Genomic DNA, 17321 nt, shown 5'->3' with positions numbered 1-17321 from the left:
AAGAGGGATCATGAAGGATTTTGAGGAGACAGAAACAGAGCAAGGATAGGAACTTGTTCTATTCTACTCCAAATCCTCAGTCGTACATAATATGTACCTAATTTTACAAAAGCTAAGAATTCTAACGATTAAGAAAATATTAAAGAAAATATTTTTACTGTACAACTTTTCCCTAAACAAGTTACTGTTTACTTTCACAAGAGACAACCACACAACTAAGTTTATGACTCAGTTCATACTGCTTTGCTCCCCTGCCTTTATCTCCTGCTATATTCTTTGGGAACAGAACAAGCTGACCTCCCATACTGCACTCGGCAGGCTGCTAATATTTATTCTACTGTCCACCAGGATTTTGCCTGAAGTCAAAACTAAGCAATGCATTTAGCTCAGCTCCAGAGCACTCCTGCTCTCTACAAGCCTGATCCACCTGTGCAGCTACACAAACTCCTTGGCAAGGAACTCAAGATTTTGCTACACTAAAACAATTAGAAAGTCTATTTACAACTAAATAAGCAATAAGGAAAAAGCAATTTACAAAAACCTGTTTCAGAAGCACTCAATATCATTCAAAAAACAAAAAGGTTTTGAAAGTCACACATTAAAATTTTTAGCCTGAAGGTATCTGTAGAAATAGACTATTAAATAAAGAGTTTTACTTGAGAATAAACAAGACAAACATACCTGAGACAGGTGTACTGCATATAAGTATTCCTCCGCACTATTCAAGGATTCTGACCTGGTATCCAGCCCTCCGTGCACCAGCACTCAGCTCAGGTGCTCACCCAGCAGCAAGGGCTGCTCCTCAAAAGGGCCATGTTTCACACAAACACACTTTTCCCAAGCAGAAACGCTGCATAGTGAACGGACCCCAAAAGTAAGACTAACAGTATAAAAGCAAATGTTTAGCAAATATTTAGCAAGTATTTGCTAGCATTCAGCAAAGAGATAGATATACCCCCAGAACACACATCGAGACATGCTGCAAACTCAGGTGTTCATTACCCTGGAATGTATCTACCAGGCTTAATGGAACCAGCTGCAACTAAACTCCGAACAGGCGGGCTGAGTTACGGGAACTGACAGGCTCCCACCTCCGCACGGCTCTGCCGGCGGCAGCTGAAGCTGGAGGTGAGGGAGCGCTCGGTGCAGCTGCGGCTCCAGCGCTGTCCCGGCCCCGGGGACGCTGCCGGCCCTGCCCGGCTCCTGCAAGTGGTGCCGACACCTCTGCCCTGCCCTGCCCTGCCCTGCCCCGCCCCGACCCTCCTGCTCCCTCCAGCAGCGCTGCCCCCACTCGGGCCCGGGCTGGGCTGGTGCCCCAATCCTGGGAAAGGCACTGCCTCTGAATGCAAGGCTTCCCTTAGCACACACAGAACAGAAAAACACTACATGGAGGGAGGAACTGTTGTCCCTTATCCCAAACAGTTTTCTCTTTGAATTCACCTGCTATGCATGAACTGGGACAAAATGCTGACAGTTTGGGAAACCAAACAGTTGTCACATTAAGCAGATCCTCAGAAACCACCAAAAACCTAAAAGGAGCTGGCGCTGTCTGGTGTTGAAAGTTGGAGTTGATTTTTCGGTTTTGTTTGTTGGTTTTGAGCGGTATTGTTTTTCCCCTAATTAGGCAGTAAGTCAAAACTAACTGTTTTAATGAAATAACTTGACTTTAAGAGGTACCAAAATCCAGACAATTTCGGAGAAGTCCAGGACTTCAGAAAACCAGGATACTCCTTTTCATGTCTGGCTATTAAGATGGGTAACTTTTAAAAATAATTTTGTTTGAATTTCGTCAGCAGCTATTTTAGGAGACATTTCATAGTCTGTTCTGACAGCTGATCAGTCCAAATCAGTATTAAACCTGTCACTTTCACCAACAGTACATTCACTCCAAACAGGACAGTGAGCATCTTTTGTACTTATTCACTGAGCATAGATCTTTTAAGGTGATGCTTTGACTTGTGATATGGCACATGTGCTAGACATTAACTGAAAACTACCTTTAAATATTCAGTATTCTGTGACTGTATCAATGATCAAAGAGAGAAATTCTACTTATTAATTAATAAACCAGGATTTAAACCACAAATATGGAGCAACCAGAAATAGGGAGCTGTCATTCATGAAACATAAATCAGCATTTTCTATGTCTTTTCCCACCCAGCTAATTGCAAACAGTAATGAACCATAGACAAAAACTCAATGGCTTTTTTTGGGGAAAAATTCAATGCCAAAATGGCCTATTTAATCAATTGACAGTAATTGTGTAAAGAACATTATCTAAACTTCAGTTTTCTGAGCAATTATTGTAACAGGAAAAGCATGAAACTAGGGAAGAAGAGAGAAGGAATTCATTATACTTCTTTTATGGCAAAAACCTGCAAGAGAAATTAAAAACCCTAATCTCACCTATATTGATGTTGATATTTACAGCAGATTCTCCAAGCTGTGCGATTCTGTAACACATATCACTCACATACAAATATTTACTCTTAATGGACATTTTTCCTTGAAGGAATGCTAAAATGTGTACCAAAGCAGAAGGTTATAACTGCTATTGTCATTTCTACTCAATTACTGCCTACACAAGAACTGTCAAGCAGTGAAGGCAAGAGAAAGAGAAACACCACCACTGATGGTGAATTTCCTGGCTTTTATCACTGTGTCAAAACATTATCGTTCTGTAATCACAGGCTTTCATGTAAAACAGCTCAAATGGCAGGAAAATCCCAATGCAAAGCATTTTTAGATATCACTTTAGTGATGGCAAGGAGCAGGATTAAACATGGCTTATATTTAGTAAGCAGGTACTTAAAGGAACTCCCACCCTAACCACGGGCCAGGCTTTCCACAGCACGGGGCCCTCCGCAGGCTTTGGAGCAGCTGCACTCTGTGTAGGCAGCAGGAGGGTGGTGGGAACGCCCTGTGGAAAGATCCTGTAACACAGGGACTTACCTCCAACAGGTGTTTACTGCCATGAAGCCTTTCCTGGAGTTCCTCTTCAAAGTTTGGGGACCAGGAATCCTGTCTTTCATCAACACACAAACCCAAGTTTAAACTGCTTTCCTGTGCCTCAGGTTTCTAAAGCCAAGTTATCCTTGGAGTCTCTTGCCAAAGATACCTTTTGCTCTTTGGCTTCGTGAATATTAAAATTGTCTCTATTACATGTTGAACCTAACTAATGATACTGAAAGAGACCTGGACCAGAGTATCTCTTGGGAGGAGATACATTCTCCTGGGAAAGGGGAGCACACACTCAAGTCTCACTTCAAAAGGAAGGAATTTTACCCCCAAACCAGACTAGTGCTCCAGCCTCTTGGGCTGGAAGTTCCTTCTCAGGCTCCCCAAATTTAGTTCATGGTTTCCTCAGCACCTGCCAAGACTCAACTCTTACTGTTCTGTGAACTACCTTAACTTCTAAAAGGAGCTCAAATGAAATGTGTTGTGTATATGTCACTTTCAGTAATTTATTTTTGGCTAAAACTAGTTATTTAAAGGTGTCAAATTTATAAAGGAGTTTGACCATTCTGCTGCATAAATATTTTAACCGAAAAGATCCAACACCAATTCCACACTTTAAACCCCAGCACAATGCTTCCCTTGTGATCACAATTCATCCCTGAAACACATGAAACCTACAGACAGTGCAGGGGAGAAGACACCCTATTATGACAGCAGATAATGACATATCAATGTATTATTACAGCAGTAAGTCCACAGCCAACCAAAGCTGCTCTCATTAAAGAGCAGCACCTCTCCAGCTGTGTGTGAATCACACACTTTCAGATACAGACATCCCTGTACGGCGCTTGCAAAGCCCTCAGGTGGGAAGCCAGATTAGCCTCAGTTACTTTTAATGACATTAGGGGAGCACACACACTTACCATACCTCTGCTCACGTGTAACCTTCACTCCACACAGGAGGCTCTGTTACTACCTGCACAGCTTTGTGCGTATCCTGTTTAGATTTGTTTCCTGCAGACACCACCAGCGCTCACAGCAGAACTGCACCGAGACACAGGATCGCTTCTAAGCAGCAGTGTTGTAACAGAGGTATTTATATGTCTCAGCAGCTCCTTCCCCTCAAGTCATTCACACGAGTCTTTCCCTGGAAATGAAGCATGAAAGTGTGGGAAACTATTCGCAGCTTGATGACTGCATTTCCTGCGAGCCAAAATACTAGGACTGTGTGAATACACAAATCTTATTTACAAATCAGGCTGTTAGAAAACTTGGATCCAAAAGGAGGCATCTGTGTGTTTTCTGTGCTACAAATAGTTACAACAGGTTGCCTAAAACGGCTTATTTCTTTGGCTAGTGGGCAACAGTAATTTATGAAAATTATTTATTAGACATTTGTATCTAAAAAAAAGTACATTAATTAACAAATTATAGGTTTTTCTGCTTCTGAAATGTTCAAGGAGTGTCTCTGGGTCAAACCCTGAAACTGTTACCAGACTCCCTGGGTGTGGAAAGTAGAACACAAGGGGAGTTGCAGTGCTGTACAGTTCCCAGGCTGGGTGCTGGAGCATGGCCATTTCTCTTTCAAATCTCAGGATGAGCCTCCCCGTCCCCAGCTAAAAGGCAGTGATAACAGAGGTGTGTGACTGATATATTCCCCACTGGTCTTACAGGCAGCATTGCAATTTTCATAGTATCTTCACCAAAGAAAACCAAACCATACAAACCTAAAAGAAAGAATTCAGGTAAATGGCTCAAGTTTTGCATTAAATACAGCAACCTTCCAATTAATTCATGGTGCTTATAGCAAGCACGACAAAATCCTTGGAGTACTCTGTACACAGATACTGAACCCTGCCAAGACATCATGAGTTAGGGACTAGTTACCATCTCATTAAAATACATAGAACTGACATGGATGAATTCCCTTGTCTGCTTTCATAATCCCAATTTTTATGTTTATGCTACACAAATTTTAAATGACTAAACAAATATCAAGTCTAAAATCCAAGTTTTTAGACTTTTTTTCCCTCACTTAAGACCTGATTTTGTCACAATACTGCATGTATTACAGATCTTGGCAAGATGAGTAGCTGGAATCAATTTTATTGTAAGAACCACCTCTTTGTTTTAATTAATTCTTGGACTAATAAGTAATTCACTTATTATTAGAAGGGATGACAGGCACCAGAGCTTGCGGCAAATCATCATTAACACCAACAGATGCTTTAGTCCCATTATCTAGGAACATTTAAGCTGAATGTATCTGGGTGAAAGCCAGGCTTTCACTGAAAAAACAGTAAAATATATGTTTTAGCTGAGTGGGTCCCTGTAAATACAGGTCTATGCTATGACTTGTCTCTGGAATAAAGAATAACTGAAATGACATTGTCTGTACCTTATTTTTTAAAAAGCAAAAATCTTGAGTGGCACAATTTTTTGTAAGTTAACATTACTAGAAGAGCAAACATTTTCATTTAGAATTTGAAAATGAGAGAAAGCCTGATAGCTTGCTATGGAATGCCATCCTGATCTCATGTGTATTTAGTTTATAAGTCAGTATTAGGCTTTTCCCTACAAACCAGATCCCATCCTCTCAACAGCTCTCAGTCCTCACATCCCTTCTCAAGCTAAAGGTTTGGGGATTCTGTTCACATGGAATCACAGATTGATCACTTAGAAATTATTCCCATCCAATGAATGTCCCCCCACTTTTCAGGCACAACTCCTTTGGTTGTATGCTAAGGCATGTTTTGAAATGTACCTTTCTTTTGAAGAAATCAGTGGCAAACTATTGATTAGGAAATTTGGGAGTTAATTTGGAATAACTGAAACTTCCAGCATTGTATCATGAGTTTAAAATTATTTCCTGTGATGTTTATGATGAACACCAACATACAAAAGCCTTTATACTATCTTTGAAGTAAGGAAAGCCTGGTGTATTTAAGACCAGCAAAGAAGAGTGACAACAGTTTTGCTTTGCTTGTATGCATAACTTTTGGTCTCCCTTTTAAACTGTCTTTATTTCAACACAGCAGTTTTCTAGCTTTTACCCTTCTGATTCTCTCCCTGATTCTGCTGGTGGAGGAGTGAGAGAGAGGCTGTATAGGGCTTCGTTGCTGGCTGGGGTTAAACCGTGACATAGCTGAAATGCAAAGCTTCTGAGTTATGGGTAAATCTAAACACTTTGGCTTGAGTAAAAAAAACCCCACCACTCTGCACAGATAAACAAACAAAATGAAGATAACCATTATGGTTGCTAAAATACATTGCTGGTATCAAACCTGCTTTACATTCTTAATAAACAATACATGGTGCAGGGTCTGGAAAATACCTCCCAGACAGAATAATAATTCACAGCTATTGGGGGGGGGGAGGATTTTTTTTAACCCTACCATTTCTCTTCCACTGAGGTTTCCTGCTCTTGCCTCTGCAGCTGTCACTGTAAGAGTCATCAGGCATGAAGAAGAAAAGCATGAGATGCCTGACTGCATCTGTGCCTCTCAGAAGAGTAGTGGGCACACAACAGGCTTGCAGCCAGGGTGCAGTGGCCTGCAGTTTGCATGTGACTTTTCCAAGTGCTCTGAAGAAGGTCATCTGGCCTGCTAGCATGAGAGCTGTAAAGAGGGGAATTATTTGATTGCTGGAAGTATTTGGTTTCTGCAATCAACAGACTACCTAAAAAATGAATATCTGAAACCCATACTCTAGGATAAGGTGCTAGCTGGGAAAAAAAGTAAAGAGTTAGTAATCCAGACTGCCAAAACAGGAGGATAAGGGGAACGCAGCTTTTTGTGTGTGCGTGAACATGTGAAAGAATGACCTTGAGCAACAAAAACAGCCACCTCTAGGAAGTGGTAGCATACAGATATGCCTGGAAAAAACATGGCATTGATGACAAGATTGTTGAATTAAGTAAATATTTTCTTAGATGATGTGGAAAAAAACAACTAGAAAAGGGATCATCCAAACTGGATTCTAACTAAAAGTATGGAAACTGATAAAATCAATGACATGGGACTGGATTTTTTAATAGGTAAGGGAGAGGTTAGAGGACATTTAGATAAGTCAGAGGGTTTGAAATTGGTTGGGCCTGATACACATCCATGGCTAATGAAACCTCAGGGGTGTCAGCAGTTATTGGCAACCCAGTGTTCTTCAGAACAGGATGACTGAAACAAGATAAATACACTTCCTGTCTTTGCAAGGGGCAGAAAATGAGAAAACGGGGAATTAGGTCTCTATCTATCAGTTTAGCTGCAGTTCTTAGAAACAAATAAACCCAAACAATGGGTAAGCAGACAGAGAATCACAAGAAAATGAGTGGTTTCCTGATTGGATCTGTTCAGAGTAATTGGTGTCAAACCAATCTCGTTTCCTTCAATAGTACGACAATAGATTTTGTGTCACATCTTTACTCCTCTAAAGCTTTTTACAGTATTTCATCTCACTTTCTTGTATATAAGCTAAGAAAACACTGTCTCAATGAAAGTCTTAGGGTGGATACAGAACTAGTTGAAAAACTACTCAGAGTAGTGTCAAAGATTCATGCTCTAGGAGATACAACAAACCTGAGCCCTATCGGGGGCTGCCTTACATCTGCTATCAGTCATTATGAATGGCAAATGAATTCATTTTCTTACTATATTTGCAAGTAATTCCAAGTTGGGAAAGGAGGGAAAATGTAAATTAAAAAAAATCTTAAAAGTTGGAGTCTGAAACAAACAAAACGAGGTTTCTATTCAAGAGGAACAAAGCTAGACATCTACCCCTACGTCAGGATAATCACTGCAAAAATGTAGGGCAAGAAAGAATTTTCCTGGAATTACAGCTGCATTAAAAATTTCAGGAGCTATAAGGAATTAAAACTCATATGTTACAAATAACAGGCAAATTCTTTCTACAAATACATCACTTACAAGACAAATGAAATAGCCCTTCTACTCTTCTCCACGCTATCAAGGCTCCAGTTGAGTATAATCCAGTTCTGGGTCCTGTACAGCCAAAATGATAATAGCCTATTAAAGAACATCCAGACCAGTGAGATTGATCAATAGTCTAATAAACAAGATCTAAACAAATTGAAGTTGCTCAAGAAAGAAGAGGCCAAAAGCAAATGAAAAGTACAGTAAAGACCAGGACAGAAGAAGAGGTAAATCTGTTCTACATGTCCTTGGTGGATCTGAGGAGCAACAGGCTTCAAGTTTAGCAGGAATCAATCTGGTATGAGGAAAAAGCTTTCACTGAAGGTAACAAAGCACTGAAATAAATTGCCTAGAGGGATTGTGGAGCCTCTGTGTTGGAAGAAAAACAGTTCCAGAATCCAGTGAGGGATTGACATATGGATCAAATTGGGTCCAGAGGAGTCTGTGCTATGGCTGTGCCTCTGCTGCTGTAAGCTCACCCTGCAGCCTGCCAGCTCAGTGTCACACAGAGCCTGGGGAAATCACTGACAGCAAACAGATATTCTGTATTTTGATATGGAAACTGCCTAAAAAGGGTATTTTCTCCAGTCGCCATGGCCATCCTGGCTACATTCTGCCAGGATGTAGTACTGTGTATTAGTACTCACTATTACTTATTAGTAATATTAGTACTCACTTTATACCACAGGAAATAATAAAAATTTTTAAAAGTGGGGGATGGCAGGTGGTGGTGGTGGTGGTGTTTTGAACTATTTCCACCTGTCTGGGTCTAGTTTCACACACAGTATTTTAGCACAAACCTACACTCGTGAATGAACTGAATTATCTCTGTGTTCCTGCTGGTGCATCCTGGGACACTCCTGGGTCACAGCTGGAGGTAACTTACTCCTCCTGCAGCATGGGCTGTGTCCTGCTTCCTGAGAGCACAATTTATTAACAACTACCCTGCTACTGCACAGGCCTAGAACTCAATGCAGGTGTACCTTTTTCCTACTTTCCTGGCTTTTGGTACTTCACTAAGTTTGCTACAGAGTCCTGTATATATTCTGGATAAAAAATGCTTTATGGGGTACCTGGTAGCTTGTGACTAGAAAGGACTCGGCTTGACATCAGCACTGTTCCTATAGGTGAATCTGGAGCCAGCCAGCAGAGCCAGCTGGGGTCCTGGCCCTGTGCTCAGCTATTCCTCCCACTGGAATTTTCTATTTCCACTGCCTTTGTCCTGGTTTATAGAGGAGGGTGCTGTCATATTGCTTCACTTTTACTGAGAGGTTGCTTTGTAATTTGCATGTAATTTGTGTATTTGCACAATGGCGCGCCGTGGAGTTCAAAGCTATTTTCTCACTTTCAAAGTAGTCCTTGCGAGTAAGTTGTCCTAAGTCTGATGTGCACCAGGCTTGTAGTTTTGTTCTTGATTGAGTACTGCTGTGCTATATTCTTTTTAAAACTCTAGCTATTCTGGGAGAGGCGTATAATTTAATATGTTCAATAGTTTTCTTGTCAGGCATTCATGTACAACTTCCTTCATCTTGCATTCAGATGTTTGATATTCCACAGTAATTGGATTTGCTGCATTTGTGTTTACTTTTATGACCTAGAGTAAATGCCGCTTTTTTAGCCAAGGACTGTTAAAGTTTTTGCTGAAGCCTACAGCAGCCTGTCCTGGAGGTTTTCTGACGCTTGCAATGCCAGTTTTCAAGCAATTCAGAACTGTTTTCACAAGGGTACTAATGTACAAATTACTATAGCCTGAACATTCCATTAAGCAAAAAAAAAAAAGCTCTTCCCATACAGCAGCAGCTGTGGGCACTCAGTGTGGTCCTGTTAACCTGCTATTTGACCAGATGCACAGCAATTCAGGTTATTATTATCACTGGGCAAATATCCAAGCAGAGACAAGGAAGAAAAGCTTTTCTCACAGATATTGCTCTGAAGCCCATTCATAGGCAGAACTGGCCTCCCCATTGAAAACAAAATGAGAAACCTGAAGATACAGTGCAGGACAGATCTTCAAAACTTTCTGCCGGGTCAGCACCAATGTCCCATGGAACTTGGACTCAGGAAGCTGATCTAGGACTGCAGAAAACCAACTCTGTGAAGAGGAGAGCTGTAGGACATCTGAAGACTAGTCCCACCATCTCTGCCTGTAAAACTGAAATCCAGTCCAACAACTTCCTTTGCAAGTATGACCAGACATCTACGGACAAGTGGAAGACTATCCCTACTGGCATGGGGGATGCCATCCCATGGCTCAGTAAGCAGGCTCTGTGCTTCTGCCAGCTCTGTTAGCTCACTGCTCAGGTATTTACTTTGGAACCAGTTTCTTTGCCCACTGAATAGATGTGGGAGAATCAAGATGCAGGGATGACGGCAGGAGAGAGGCCAGGAGTAATCATAACTTAAAAGACAGGGCTTCAGGACATGATTAACAGGCCACACATTTTAGTTTGTCTCTGATGTTTGCACTGGTAGTATGCAAGTTTCTCCTATAAGTCTCACCACATTTTTCTTTCTTCTCAACAATATGTGAATGTTGTGTCAGGAATTGTCTTTTCTGCTCAGGATCAATGGTAGCTCCTTTCAACCTTTTCCTTTTGTATTTAAGAAGCCCAGCTGGGAGTTCTAAGCAGCTGAGCTCAAAAAGCTGCTTTTAAAATCAAGAAGCAAAAGTGCAAACAGCCACAGGGAGTGCTACTGAAACCTTTAAGAGGTGAAAAGGAGCATAAATGCTCCAGTACAGCTGGCTGATTCCCAGTGTGTCCATACAGGATGCATGTGGCAGGGCTTGGTTGGCTTGTTCTGAGCAGGACTGACCACAGGTTTTTCCCAAACATCTTTGCAGGGACAAGCAAGTGTTAGAAATTTGAAGAACCTCACTGTTCTTCAAACCCTCTTGGTCTGCAGGGAGCCTCAACATAGGATCCTCATGTTTTATAAACAACAGAAAAATTGAGGAAAACAAGTTTTGGACAGTAGGTAAGGGACACAGGATGGTGAGCAGATCACCAGGAATAGCCAGTGCTCCTCCTGACAAGGAGAAAAAAGCTAGCAGACAGTCCTGCTAAGAAACAAACTTAGGTCAACTGGAAGCAAGTAAAACATTCATATTCTTTGGAGAAAAACCCAGAGAAAGCAATTACTGGAGCTATTTTTACTTACAAAGGTGAAAACCATCTTAGGCTGTGGTAAAGGAAGCAGCTAATTGTTCACATGGGTGAGAGATTTGGGTCTCCTCCATTCCAGTACTGTATAATGATTTGCTTTTATATCCTAGTATGTTCTCAAGTAATATTAGACAGGTAGAGCAGCTCACATGCTGTCCTAGACCAGATGCCCCTTGAGCTGCAATGTATTCCCCTCTGCCAAAAGAAAGCCTCAGCTGCTGCTGCAGGTATCAGCATGACCACTGGTCCCACACAGGGAGACCCTTGAGGACTGGCCATGGAAAAACAGGAATGCAGAAGAGCCCTCTGGTCCGTAACTTCTCTTTGGTCCACTGAACCTTGACCATTCCCAAGGCTTTATTTAACCTGTTGAGATGCTATAGAAATGCTTTTTATTCAGACTATTTCACTACTGTAGGCTCCCTTTCTGCTTTTTTTTCTGATGCAGGAAGATACCTCCTGAAGTGGGATCCTCAAGGCCCTCCTCTCGTGTTCTTTTCTGGGCTACCTCTTCATCCTTTGCGTTTTGGTTCATACAAGGCAATGATCCTCCACCTCAAAAGAAAACTGAGATTCTCCTATGGTGTATAACACTGTGACTTCTAGCAGAACTACAGTATGTCACCACTGATGTACAAGAACATTATTTTCCCTATATTTTCAATGAAATACATTAATTCAGTGTATATTAACCAAGGCATTACAAATTAGTGACTGTCTGCGAGACATTGTGTGCTCAAAGAATTTTAAAATGTGCTATAGAAAGCACAATATTTTGAACTATATGATAAATGAAAATTAAGATGTGTCACATTTTTATGGAGTACCTCTTCTTTTTCCCCTCCTAAAATATGCATATTGTACAGTAGAATTTTCACAAGAATGAACTAGAGAAAAAACCCACCTTTCAGAGCATGTCGGAATTAGGTCATCTCAACATTGTTGGGATGTTTATTGAATTCATATTTTTCTACCATTTTTCAAATGACACAATAGAAGAAGTTCTTTAAGTAACAATTCAGAGGTCAGGACAAAAGCCAAAAAAAGGGACAATTTTGACAAGTGGTAAAATCCTTTGAATCCAAGACAACTGAACTAGGAAGCAATTTTAAGCACAGAAGCATTCCAGTTAGGACAAAAGTGGGTCAGGTATTTAATGGAAAACCACAGATTAAAGCAAAAAGTTTTTTTCCACTTCACAGTACAGCAAACTCAGATTAAATAACAAGCCAGAAGCTAGATGGTTTTGAGGTACAAAAATAAAATTGACATTCTGTCAATATGGACTTAAGATTAGTTAGTAAACAGAGTCCAGGGAGTGGCCCAGCGAGGTTATGTCCACCACGGTGGGCTCTGTGGGAATCATGGGGTCACAGAAGTTCCCCTAACCTTTCAAGAAGATCTGAGATGATGAAACTGTAAATAGAGTGCCTCTCCTATCAGGTCACCAACTCCCCTGGTAGGAATTTTCAGTAGCATGCGTTCCCTTGTGAATGGTGGTACCACCCCTGCCATGGGGCCACACACCATTACTGACACAGGAACAGCAGCTCCGTCCACCAACACAGCAGCAGCACTCAGGGCTCACCCTTGTTTGTGCTGATACAGTTTCCCTGGGGACACACAAACACTACCAGTTCCTGCCTGAGAAAAGAAGTCTCATAATTTTGTGGAGCCACTTCGAGCAACCTGATCTAGTGGATGGGCAAGGGGTTTGGAACCAGATGACCTTTAAGGTCTCTTCTAATCCAAACCATTCTGTGATTCTGTGATTTTACAATTAGGAGGATAAAATCTGTGCTGGTGCAGTTGTGTACTTCCCAGGTGCTCTGGAACTTTAAAATGTCCCTCTAGAGCCTCTCAGGATACTGTCTCCAAACATTTACACTGTGTGGCATCACCATGTATTTGTAAACACAAATATTTTTATCTAGTTAGAATATGAATATGGATTCCTGGCGAGCCTCAGTGTCCACGCCCTGGGCCTGGCTGTGCTCACTATGGATTAATGGCTTCTCAACACCAAAATCCGCTCCTCATGCTCATGTACCTTCTTGATCTCTAGGGCAAAAGTAGTTCATACAATTGGGACATGAAGTGTGAGGCTTTTTTATTATTTAATTATTACCATTACTTTTAACTCCTTTGTTGGGTGTTTAAGTAAAGAAGCTGCCTGGTCTGCACAACTGGAGAGTATTGCTCACAGTCACAGAGTACTGAGGTAGTAGCCAAAGAGGTTGTAGGTGCTTTTGACTTCTCAGACACCACAAAGCAGTGCTTCAGCATGGTGGAGAGAAGCTTTTACAGTTTTTGTGATTTTGAAACTCATATAAATATTTTCATAGTCCTAATTTGAGTGAATATAGAATTGTGTAATCACTGTTGTATCAACATCTCAGAAGTCTTTTCTCAATAAAATACCAAAGAAATCAAGTGAAAAAGATTCTCTTTTCTTTACAAGAGTTCCAATCCAAATCATGATACCAGGGAATTTGTGGTTCCACAAGTGGTGTTTAAACCCCAATAAAACAGGGGATTCCACTAGTCCACAGCAAAAAGACTCCTCATTCCTACCTAGTGACAAAGGGGAAAAAATTATTCCGCTTCAATCAAAAATTAACCAAACAAGCATAGGCCTCATTGGGTGTCACAGTTACTCACACACAGGCCTCTGCAACAGGCTGAAATAAATTATTCAAGCTGCTTTATTACCTCATGAGATAAGAACAAAAAGTGCTCATAACCTGTATTAAGTGGAATTTTAAAGGCTATAGGATACATATATGGGCAAATAAGTTCACCTTACATTGTGCAAGAGCTGTCTCTGCCCTTGAGCAAATAATAGCTATGCTTATAAATCCCAAATGAATAACTGGACCTTATAAGCAGTCTCCCTTCATAAGCACACAGATCATTTTCCTGACAAAAATACTGATCAAACAACCCTTGAAATGAGGGCAGCTATCCTTAAATCAAACAGAAGAAAAAGCTCTGTGCACACTATGTTTGAAAGCTGTGCAAATATACTCACAAAAATCAGGGCCATAATACAGCAATTTTCAGTTTCAGGAGAAAAGCCATGTGAAGAACAACGTGAGAATTCTGCATTTTTTTTACAACAGTTTTGAGTGACTGTTGATTTGCCTGCTTTTGCATAATATGCTGGATGGACTAACATCTGTCCTGACTGCTCTAGCTAGAAACAAGGGGCAACATGATCACCCAGGGCACTGGCAGCATATGGGCAGTTCTGTACCTCCCTACTGACTGAAAAGCATGGAAAAGGGAAGTGTGAAAAATGAAGGAAAGGGCCTTGGGATTCTTTTAAAAAGGAGCCTGGATGAATAGGACAAAAAGGAACCCGTGCCAGAGCCTTCAGGCTCCATTTCACAGTACCGTGCTGACAACTGCTCGGGCGGGCTGGTCAAGCTCAGTGGCTGGCAGTCACAGCAGCCCACGTTCCTTAACTCAGCCTCTAACTGTCACGCTCTGCAGGTACTGTGCTTCCAGAGACCCAGTTATTTCCAAACTCCTTCCACAGAGGTGACTCATCAGGAATGAAACCCTCCCAAAAGATCCAAAGGAGGAAAGGATAGTGCTGATGCCTGGTGCTCTTGGACTGTCCCCAGAACTCACAATCCAGCTGCACCTTGTGCCTGCTGGACATCTCAGCCTCACTCTGTAATTTATGATAGCCCAAGCAAGGAGCATGATCACAACATGGGACTAAGTACAGTATTTTAGGTTTGTCTTTTGGGAGGAAAGAAGGAAAGAACACTCACTACTGATTAAAATGCCTGCTTGGCATTTGTGCTGACAAAATCCACTTGGGTTTATCTCATTATCGTGTTAGGCCTTCAGCTAAAATTTCCCCTTTGGTCTTCTCTGACAGGTGAAGCAGGTTAGCCACATTTAGATCTCTTCTCCCTCCACTCTCTGATCTACCTAATGGATTCCAGATGATGTGTAAGCAACAGACCTTACCTCTCCCAAGAGGTCAGTTCCAGAATTACCAGATCCTCTCACCCTCCTTGCTGTTGTCCTCTACCTCGGATGATGTAAACTGAAGCTGATAAAAATCCTGACTTGCCTGCCAGAATAAAAGTAACCCTTTTGCTTGATACAGAAGAAGACCAGGAATGTCAGCAGTGTGCCAGTGAGAGAAACCAATTCTACCCAGTCACTGTGATACAAGACAACACTGAAAAATTTATTTGGAAGACAGAATTTTTACCCTGTTTTCAGAAGTTCTCTTATCTCACATTGTAGTAGGAATCAGAGAAAGACTTAATTCTTTCCCATCCTGCTCTGTCTACAGGCATGCTCCTCCCCACCTGAAAGAACAGGTACATTCTTCTGCCCTAACCTGCTTTCCTGCCTTTTTCATCTTGACAGTCTATTAGGAATTATGCACTAAGACAGAATCTTACTTTGTCACTTTCCACATCTGAAGTAAGCATGTGTGCACTGATTACAAGAAAAGTGCAGCACTAACTATATTCACCTGGAAAGCATCAAGCACTTTCAGTGGAAAGATTTTTCAAGTGTGATAAGCAGAGATGTAAAATATCCAGCTGATATTACAAACGAAGAGTCATGTAAGATTAGTGGAAAAAATTAGGATCCTGATTCTCTGTTACACCCACCAAGTCTCCTGTGACAATCTCTCATCCAGCTTCTAAGGTGTGAATTAGATGATCACTATGATGAGCCTGTCAGCAGTGGCAGAAGGAAGAGAGAAGTTTATTACATGCACAGCAGTACATAATAGCACACACTGCTAGCAGATTCTTACAGTTTACAGCCTGCTGATCTAGTACCTTTCCATGTAAAAGTTCCAAGTATTTTATGGTCAAAGTTAAGCTTGGAGGAAAATGGATCCAGTCATTACTTTTAACTCCATTTTACTTGTGAAAAAATTGAGTATGTAGAAAAAAAGACATTCCATCTGTCTGAGCACCATCTTGAAGACATGAGAGGAAAACCTCTTGCACACTCCTGTCACAGTTAGAATGTAGAAAACCACAGCAGATGGTACCAAATAAGTTTATTTCTGTTCAGAAGGTCCCTGTCCTTTGGTTATTCTGTGCTCACAAAAATGGCACAGTCCTATTGGCTCACATGAGTGCACAGAAGTGATTTGTAGGCCAGAGCTTGTCTGTAGGTATTAAATGCTTTCTATTGAGTTTATCAGCCAGTCAAAAAAGCCAAGAAAGTGCAAGAATGTAAAAATCCCAAAGCTAGAACAGGAAGCTGAGTACTTGCTCATCACGAGTCCACATTGAAGCATACACCCCCAAAGTATGTTCATCAATGACAGCTGAAACCCAGCTGAGGGCAGCGAGAGTCAAGGACTTGAACTCCAGCACCAGGATCTCCTTTTAGTGACTGTGGTCTTCCAGAGAGCACATTTATTATCATGACTGGCTGGAAGGGTACAGAATTTCAAGAAGTTTTGCCTGTTTCTTTCCATGGTAATTTGAGTCCTCTTCCTCCACTTAAAAATGTATAGATTTTATAGTCTATTTTTTAAAGTCACTTTGAAAGTCTCTCTGTAGAAAGTATTGATGAGTTTGAATGATAATTACAGTGGTTTCAATGCACAGTTTGTTAGCAGTGTAGTTTTGTAAGCTGTTCAGTATAAACAAACTCCACAACAGTTTGGGGGAACTGAAACCACAGATAGGAGTTATCTGGGCCAAAGGCAAGGTCCAGCTATTCCGGCTATTGCTTGCTAGCACTCCATATGCTGTGCTTGAGGTTGAGCACACACCTTTCTACAGCTCTATGTTTAACTCAATACCTGCTTTCTCTTTGCTCAATGAAGTCTGGCAACAGAAATTTGTTTCTTCCTAGGATAACGCATGCTTGTGGAATTTATACTGTACTGACAGTGTAGATTCCTATGGAGCATCATACTAAGTTCTACAGCATTATGCAGTGCTATTAAAAATAATGGAAGTTACAAGTAGTTAAAATTTTTTCTCACTAGAATATTAAGTATAATTTCTTTGTATAATAAACAACATGTGAACGTTAAGAACTAACCTATTGTAATAAACAGTCAATAGTCTCTGCTGGAAATTATTGAGAGACAACCTCATTCAAGTCATCTTACCATTACAGCAAAGCAAGCAGCAGATCTCACAAGGACCAGGGCTTCATTAAGTATGTGTATGCTGTTCTTACACAAGGGTGGACATGGAAGAAGCAACTGTAATGAAGCCATAATTGTATACATGTTCCAACTACAGAGTCTGAATGCCAGCTTCAC

General features: G+C 41.1%; 1 protein-coding gene across 7 annotated transcripts in view; it reads right to left on the bottom strand.

Moving 5' to 3' along the window:
* The window catches only part of KCNIP1 (potassium voltage-gated channel interacting protein 1), a 288428-nt gene that overhangs the window by 75395 nt on the left and 195712 nt on the right, over positions 1 to 17321 (bottom strand). Inside the window, exon 2 of one of the 7 annotated variants that reach the window (XM_042024462.1) lies at positions 3882 to 4105. The exons of the other annotated variants lie outside the window; for them this stretch is intronic. The gene's annotated coding sequence lies outside the window, so the exon portion shown is untranslated. The remainder of the gene's footprint in view (positions 1 to 3881; positions 4106 to 17321) is intronic. 7 annotated transcript variants of the gene reach the window in all.

The sequence above is a fragment of the Corvus kubaryi genome, unplaced genomic scaffold, assembly GCF_017639235.1.
Source record: "Corvus kubaryi isolate FWS band 111438036 unplaced genomic scaffold, C.kubaryi_AGA036_p1.0 128, whole genome shotgun sequence".
NCBI classification, from domain to species: Eukaryota; Metazoa; Chordata; class Aves; order Passeriformes; family Corvidae; genus Corvus; species Corvus kubaryi.
This window is presented reverse-complemented; position numbering and strand designations above follow the sequence as displayed.